A 7,812-nucleotide genomic window follows, 5' to 3' on the forward strand; every position below is an offset into this window, starting at 1 on the left:
TTATGCATGGAGACAAGCATTAGACCCTTGGCTAGATACAATCAACGGTCCAATAACTCGGGAGTTGAGAGGACAATGTTGTCCTAACCACTCTTTTTCATCCAAAAAGAGAGATTGAATTGTGAAAGGAGTTTGGCAAGTCTAATCGTTGGAACTTAAAAGGAGACAAGTCTCTAACCCTTGACTAAGTACAGTTAACAATTAGAGTACTTGGGAATCGAGAGGACAATGGAGCCCTAACTATTCTTTTTCTTCCTCTTAGCACCTAGATCTAACTTGTTTGAATCATTAGATGTTTAAAGGGGGAAAGTCAAGTGTCGGGTCCTCAGGTTAGGTACGGCCGACAACCCAATTACTTGAATGTTGTGTACAAACACGTACACCCCATTTAAAATTCCAATTTGTTATGAAAATGATTTTGAAAAAAAGGTACTTGACGTTGGATCAAGCATTTGAATTTATTATGAAAAAGTGAGAGTGAAAGACGGAGGTGAGAGATAGAATAAGGTTGAGAAGATAATGGAGAAGAGATGACAGAATGGGTTTAGGGGAGGAATGAAGGAGAGATGATATAATGGATCATGGAGTGTATGGAGAATGCTTGACGTTGGATCAAGCATTCACGTTGCAATGGTGTGAGTTTTATTCGGAAAACAACTTGACGTTGAATCAAGTACCTTTTATTTATTTTTAAATGCTTTGTTTATCGTTTTGTATTTTATCTTGGTTATTAACATGCATAGTAAACTAGCTAGGAAGCAATAAATCTAAGTTATTGCATAACTAAGGGGAGAGTGAACATTTAACCCACAATGGGGGGATCCACACAATACAAACATAAAGGCATGAAAAGAAAACACAATTTACAACTCATATGCCATGCCTAAACCATACAAGTGACATGGCACTCCAAACAATACAAGCTAATGAATGGAAATAAAAGGAATAACTTGGATGGTTTGGATCTCTCACTCACATGTCACCACAAAAAATAAATATGGCTAGTATGCATTAATAAAGATGGAATTAAAATGCTAATTGAAAGGAGTGAAATGATATGATCAAATGACATAATGATCACGGTTGGAATAAATAGATATGCTAACACATCACATCAAATTGAAATATCATGTTCAATTTGGATCTAATAACCACAATCGAAGAAATGGAACAATTAAAATGATATTAAAATCAAACATAGCTTGTGAAACTAATTCAATTCTTTAAACCTATCTAAACATGGATTAGAAGTCAAGAATTAGAATGATTAATCACATCACAAATCACATGGATAAACTATTATTTTTTTAAGGCATTTTCTCAAGGATTATCAAAATGGATTGATCCTAAACATATCTACTTAAAATCCTACGTGGCAATTAACACTAAAGGGATTTTTTTTTATACTTTCTAAGCAGGATAACTAATCAAAAATCACCGTCCATAATTAAAACAAACATTAAATTGCAATAAAAAGAATTAAAACAAGAAAGAAAATGAACAACACAAGTAAAGGTGAAAAACAAGGGCCAGAGTTGCACTGCTCGAAAGAAGGTTGCATGAAGCACTCCAGGCGTATGGGCCCTGGGGTGTTAAGCCCACTGAAATTGGCCTTTTGGCCATGGGGTGTGTTTGGAATATGGGGGTGATAACTAGAAACAATGTTGGGCTTGGCTTGCAGAAGCCCAATCTCATGACCATCATCAATTCAGTCACGTCTGGCAATTGGGAAAGAGAATTTGGTTTGAAAAATTAACCTAAAAACACGTGCCAACCAGAGACATGGTTCAGGCGAGCCTTTCACTCATCACCACCGTGGACCACTGCACCGGAAATCACTTCCGGCGTCGGTGGCCACCAAAACAGGAATCCGATACATCGACTAATTCGTCTTCACCTCCTCTGTCCGAATCTCAGCTCAATTCCTCAAGATCCCAAGCCTAGGTCTCTAACCGGATTGAAAGCTATCAAGAGCCCTAGGTGTTCCTAATAAAATTGAATAACAATCACGCCATGATTCACTCTCAGACCTTAGGGTTATTGGTACCGATCCTATAATCAACCTACAGGTAATTAGAAACGGAAAAATCAAGATGAAATTTAGGATGCTTACCGGAGTAGTTCGTAGGCGGCGATGACAATGGAGTCTCAGGTAGGTCTCGTACTCCCTCCTCTTTCCTTTGAACCTCTTGCTTCCTCCACTTTCTTCTTCTTCCCCTCTGATTTGTGGTCCTAGTTGTTCTGAATCTGAGAGTGAATCGTTGAGAGATTGAGAGGTTGAATCCAGAGTGATGGAGATTGTTGCATAGGACGATCAGTGAATAGAGAATAATGAGGATGAAGGTTCGGGCAAATGAATCTTGTAGCTCCATGATGATGATGAACGATTGGGGATTGAATGTTTAAGGGTGAAAAATTGATTGGAGGTGATGGAGCAACCTTCAATCAATTGAGTGTGAGTGAGGATAATTGGAACTGAAGAGTGATTCCAATCAAAGTGGAGAGCGATGAATGTGTAACTGATTGGGATTTGAGAGTGGAAGAAAAATGATTCACCTCTGGATGAATCATGAGGAGTGAATTTATAGGTGATTTAGCATTGGGATTGTGGAATTTCAGTTAGGATTTTCTGTTATGACAGCTAGTGAACTGAATTAGTTATGACCTTCTATTTTGTGATCCCAACGCAATTCCAGTTGGCCATGGTAGTTAATGTAGTTAAGTTGGTTATGATTTTTGCCCATCCCTAGGCTCAGTCCAGCTGGCAAGTTGTGAAGTGTTGATTCAATTACATTTTAGTTAAGGCATTGAGTTATTTTTGATTGATTTTTGAATATGAGTTATAGCTTGTGACAGGTTCAGTTCTGGTTTGTGAATGCTAGCTTATGGTCATGTTTGGAATGCTTATATTATGAATACCATTGCTTGATATGCCCACTGGTTTTCATATAGGTTGCTTTGGTAGGATATGGATGCAAGGCTCTGGTTTATTTGGCTAGTTGTCTTGATCAGTTGCACTACTATTTGATGGTGTTGATGCTATTGATTTTTCTCTGTACCATTTCCAGTTCTGCAGGCATGTTTGAAGTTTGTTTTGCTGATCCTTATAAGGCATGTGGTTTTGCAGGAATTTTGGTCGTGGTTTATGAGTTGATGTGGCAGGTATGCATTGGATGGCAGGATTGCATATGTTGCAGGTGGATTTTGCTAGGTAGGCTACTTATTGATTGATCATGGCTTCACTGAATGACAGGTCTGAGTATATATAGCTCTATGGTGCCTAGTGATGAGAAGTCTGCTGCGGAATTGTTGCCAAGGTCATGTATGACCTGTTACAGGTTCCTCATATGTTTCATATGCTTGGAGTTATTGGCTTGTTCATGAATAAGCAATTATAGGGCGTGTGTTGTTGCCTGATGATGGTAGAGTTTCATTGCATTTTTTTGGTTCAATTTGAGTTTTGGCTTGTCATGATAATTAAGATGATGCCTTGCTTTAATATGGTGATGATGACAACATGCCAAACTTGCAGCAGACCACAAGTCCCTTCAAGCCACAAATCTGATGGGAGGTACAATGTAAAGTAACCTCAATGGTGAGCAGTTATGCAAAGCCCTTCGTGGTCTCCTTCTAAATCCAAAGTACTTGAACAAGGATGCTGATGAATTGCAGCCAGGCCTCGAGCTAGGGTATGGTGATTTTAAGTTTCCACCATGTGTATTTGATGGTCTGGACCTGTTAGTGTATAGCTGCTGGCAAGATTAACTTTTGAATAAATGCAAGTTATGAATGCTAGGTTCTGGTATAGCTTGGTGTGTTTAGGGGCATCTATGTTATGGTTTGAACTGATATGTCTCTAGCTATATCATGCACTACAGGGTTGTAGGTCCAATGGTGTGCTGCAGTGGAACTATTGTCACATGGCTTGGTCTGCTGCCATTGCTTTATGTAATGTTGGTTTGCTGTAGGTGTTATGCAGATTTGATAAGGTTTGTGCAGCAGATTTTGCCCTGGACTGCTGAAGGATTATGGTTGTTGGCTTCTTGACTTGTTTTGCATTGCAGGTCTTGTTTTGTGTACTGCAAGGTATGGTGCAATTATGTATTGTAGATTATCTTTACGGCATTGTGAATGATTGGAAGGTTTTGTCCAATTGGTGTAGATTACATATTCTGCTGACTTGATGCAGGTTAGCACTCTTGGCCAATATTCATGATCTTGTTGCAGTTCTGTAGTGCTGTTATGGTGGTCATTGCAAGTCTACCACATGATGCACTTGGTGGTGTGACAGATGCTGCTTCGGACTGTATGCAATGTCATAGGTCTGTCCAAGTCCTGATGGTTGCAGGGCCAGTGTTTTGCAGGTTCTAACTTGGAAACTCATGTAGCAAGTGAATATGGTACACATTCTGCAGGTGCAGTGTTGGTGGATACTGCTACATCAGGCATTGCAGGTTAACTGCATGCTGAATTATATTGTGGCAGACCTTGATATGGTTCATATGCTGCATCAAGTATGGATCATATTCTTAGTCTAATGCTGACTTATTTCATACCACGAGCCATGTTTAAACAACTTCTGACTTGGTTTGTGATTTCCTTTTTTGCAGCTCATGCAGGTCATGGCTTCATGTAGTGGACAATGTTTCATGACAACAAAAATGGATCATGAATCATCATGCTTAATTGACCAATCCAAGATCAAAAATGGGATATGGGAGATCAAGGTCAAGATTAGGATAAGGATTTTGGATTTTAGGGTTTCTTAGGATTTTGTTGACTTTGGTCAAAGTTGACCAAAAAGTCAATTGTTGACCAAAGTCAACATTTGGTCAAAGTTGCCATTTCTTGTAATTTTCCATACTTTCGACATTTTCATGATTGTAATGAATGTAATTTACATTTAATGGATGAAATAGGTTGGTTCTTGATTTGAACTTGTATTAAATTGAAACGAATTGAATGTATTGAAATGACACTTGAATGAACTTGGATTTGCCATGATAAACTTGAACATGTGTGACTTGAGTCAAATATGACCATGACTTGTAAGGGACTTAGAATCAAAGCACAAGATGCAATGAATGAGACATGAGAGGATGGCCCATGAAAAACCTTTGAATCAACCATTAACACGACTCAAAAGACATAAGTGAATTGTGAGTGGGACAAAAACAAACCAATGGAAATGATGGATAGACGAACTTATGCCTTAACATGGACCATTGGACAATGAAATTGCATGAACCAAAGCTTTAGCAAACCCTAGATGTATCATGAGGTGGGACTTAAACAAAGATTCATGGACCAAGCACCAATGGCCTGACAATGGCAATAGATGGACTTGAAATACAATGACCATATCAAAGCATAGACTAGGCATTTGTAATGGCCATATGAAATGGGCCTAAGCAAGGCATAAACTTGGACTAGGCATCAAGAAATGATCACCTGAAGTGCTAGAAATGGATTTAATCAAGTGGAAATTATGATGCCATAGAAATGGACTTGAACCGGTGAATGCCATCAAGCAAAAGATGAACATGTAAGACCATGAAGTGAAAGCTAAACAAAACCCATTAAACTTCCATAGTGGGCCATGACCAGATGGGTACCTCAAATTAGGGTTTTGCCTAACCAAGAGGTCATAATTGAGTCCTCAATGATGAGCACAAGGCACAAGCATCAAGAGCTACCTCCATTTAGGGTTTGATTGTTGAGCCACCTTTAGCTGCAAAGAAAACCTAGCTCCCACTAGGTGCAAGCACAAAGCTTGGAATCTAAGATACCTATCCTCTTGTATTGGACCATGATTATGCAGATGAAATGAAACGTTTGTAAGGTTATGCATATGATTAAGTTTAGTGACCTAGATGAACTTTGTGAATGGTAGGGTGAATTTTGGGGTATGACACATGACCTCATTGTCGATTTCCTCCTGCTCTGGGATCCCTTCGCCCGTCTCCAAAGAAGCCTTTTGCACTTCCACTTCGGAAATATTTTTATGAAGCTCCGCGATTTAGGCTTGGTAGTCAGAGATTTGCTGATCAAAGACTTCCCGCTGACGGAGACGTTGTTCTTTCTTGTGTTCAAACTCATCAAGCTCCCGTTCACAAGCCTCACTAGAATCCCATTTGATCTTCGCCTCGTTTAGTTTCATGTTTATTTGGAAGTCAACATTTTTTCGGAGGTTCAAGTCCTTGGTGAATTGAGTAAAGAAAGCCTCGAACTCGACAAAATACTTCACCATTGAGGCTGGAAGGTCGCGAAGGGCCAGAGAGTCGAGAAATTTGAAGATATCACAAGAGACCTCCCCATGTTTTGTAAAAGCATCCAAAAACCCATCGTCACGGAGTGACGATTTTAGCTACTGAAGGATGAAGACAACCTCGGCATGAAGCTCTGAGGAATCACCGACAGTAGTTGATGGAGGTGGTACGTCAGTCGACAACCGACGAATTTGTTGAAGTTTTCTTAAATCCTCTACAGGATTCCGGTATTTGATGAGTCTTATGTTATCCAGAGTCAGAAGGTTGGCCGGTGCATTCTCGTGAGCCACGTTCGCGTTTGGAGGTGTCGGAGAAGCATGGGGTTGAGAGGCCGCAGAAGAATCGGGTTGAAATTCAGCTTGTTGTTGTGGGGTTAAGGCAGCATCAGCATGGGGATGTTCAGTCGAATCCCTGACTTCGGTCTCGACCTCAATCGGGGAACCCACTGGTCCCTAAAAAAACACAAGTGTTAGATCACAAAGCGAAAAGAAACCTCGATGTGGAGAGAGAAATATGAGCCAGTACCTGGAGATCGACAGGAGGTGAAGCAATAGGAGTCATTTCTGGATATCGGGGGGTGGGAACCTTCTTCCGCCGCGTAGGAGTGGGTGGAGCCTTCGACGGAGAGAAAATGTGGGAGTGTGCACTCCCTTCTGAATCTTCGTCTTCCGCCACGGGCGCCTCTTCAGACACCTGAATATGGATACATATAAAGAAATGTTTAAAGAGGAAAAGTCTCGGCAGAAAATTGGTTCGCAAAAAGAATGGGTCATACCTGCGGAGGAGGGGTTGAAGGAACCCGTTGCTTTTTCAGAGGTTTCGCCAGAGGCGGTTCAGTAACCCTCTTTTGACCCTAAACAGCAAAAATCGTCAGATTGGCAGAACATCAAATAAATAAAATTAAGTCAGTGTATAGGTACCTTTTTAGGGGCTTCGTCAACGGCATGCTTTTGTATTTTTGGCTCGGGAGCAATAACAGACGGAGACGGAGGCTGTATGTCATCGGCGAGGGTGGAGAGTGCATCGACCATGTTCTGGAGGAACTGGTCGCTGGCAAAGGAGTGATTATAGTAAGAGTTCCACCAGTCATCAAACTCAGTGGTCGTCAGGAAAGATTGTTGGAATCGAAAAACCAGGAGTTCATAGCGGTTGTTGGATCGACATAAACGAAGACAAGCCCTGTAGTCATCAGCCGTCAGCGATCGACCAGACCAAATGATGTCAGTGTCATGAGATACCAGAGACTTTGGGACCATATGGCTCAGGCTAAGTAGACGGGCGATATGGTTCGGCTGGTAGCTCATGAAGCCGAATCCCTTCGACCCTGGTTCAATCTTATAGGACAGTAAGGTTGGAGACAGAAAATCCCTCCATATAGCGTTCGATTGTGCTACAGTTTGAGGAGAGCTTCTAGGGAAAGGATCCTTGAACCATTTAGGGCTAAAATTCCTGTCATCAAACGGCGCCATACCAGGAGCGAACTTGTCCGCTTCAATGAAAAAGTTCAGATATTTCATGAAGATGTTGGCGTTGGGGGTTTCCT

At 40.9% G+C, this 7,812-nt stretch overlaps 1 long non-coding RNA gene across 15 annotated transcripts; it reads left to right on the forward strand.

The window, feature by feature from the left end:
• Window positions 1-1,682: 1,682 nt before the first annotated feature.
• On the forward strand, window positions 1,683-4,931 carry LOC127127886 (uncharacterized). 15 transcript variants are annotated; one of them, XR_007805506.1, is made up of 6 exons: window positions 1,686-2,152; window positions 2,953-3,030; window positions 3,128-3,162; window positions 3,254-4,086; window positions 4,190-4,514; window positions 4,611-4,931. It is a non-coding gene; the product is annotated as an uncharacterized LOC127127886 (long non-coding RNA). The 15 variants fall into 15 exon arrangements; XR_007805503.1 differs by having other exon boundaries at window positions 1,685-2,152; window positions 3,128-4,086; XR_007805511.1 differs by lacking the exon at window positions 2,953-3,030 and having other exon boundaries at window positions 1,687-2,152.
• The last annotated feature ends 2,881 nt before the right edge of the window (window positions 4,932-7,812 follow it).

This window comes from Lathyrus oleraceus, chromosome 3 (genome assembly GCF_024323335.1).
Source record: "Lathyrus oleraceus cultivar Zhongwan6 chromosome 3, CAAS_Psat_ZW6_1.0, whole genome shotgun sequence".
NCBI lineage: Eukaryota > Viridiplantae > Streptophyta > Magnoliopsida > Fabales > Fabaceae > Lathyrus > Lathyrus oleraceus.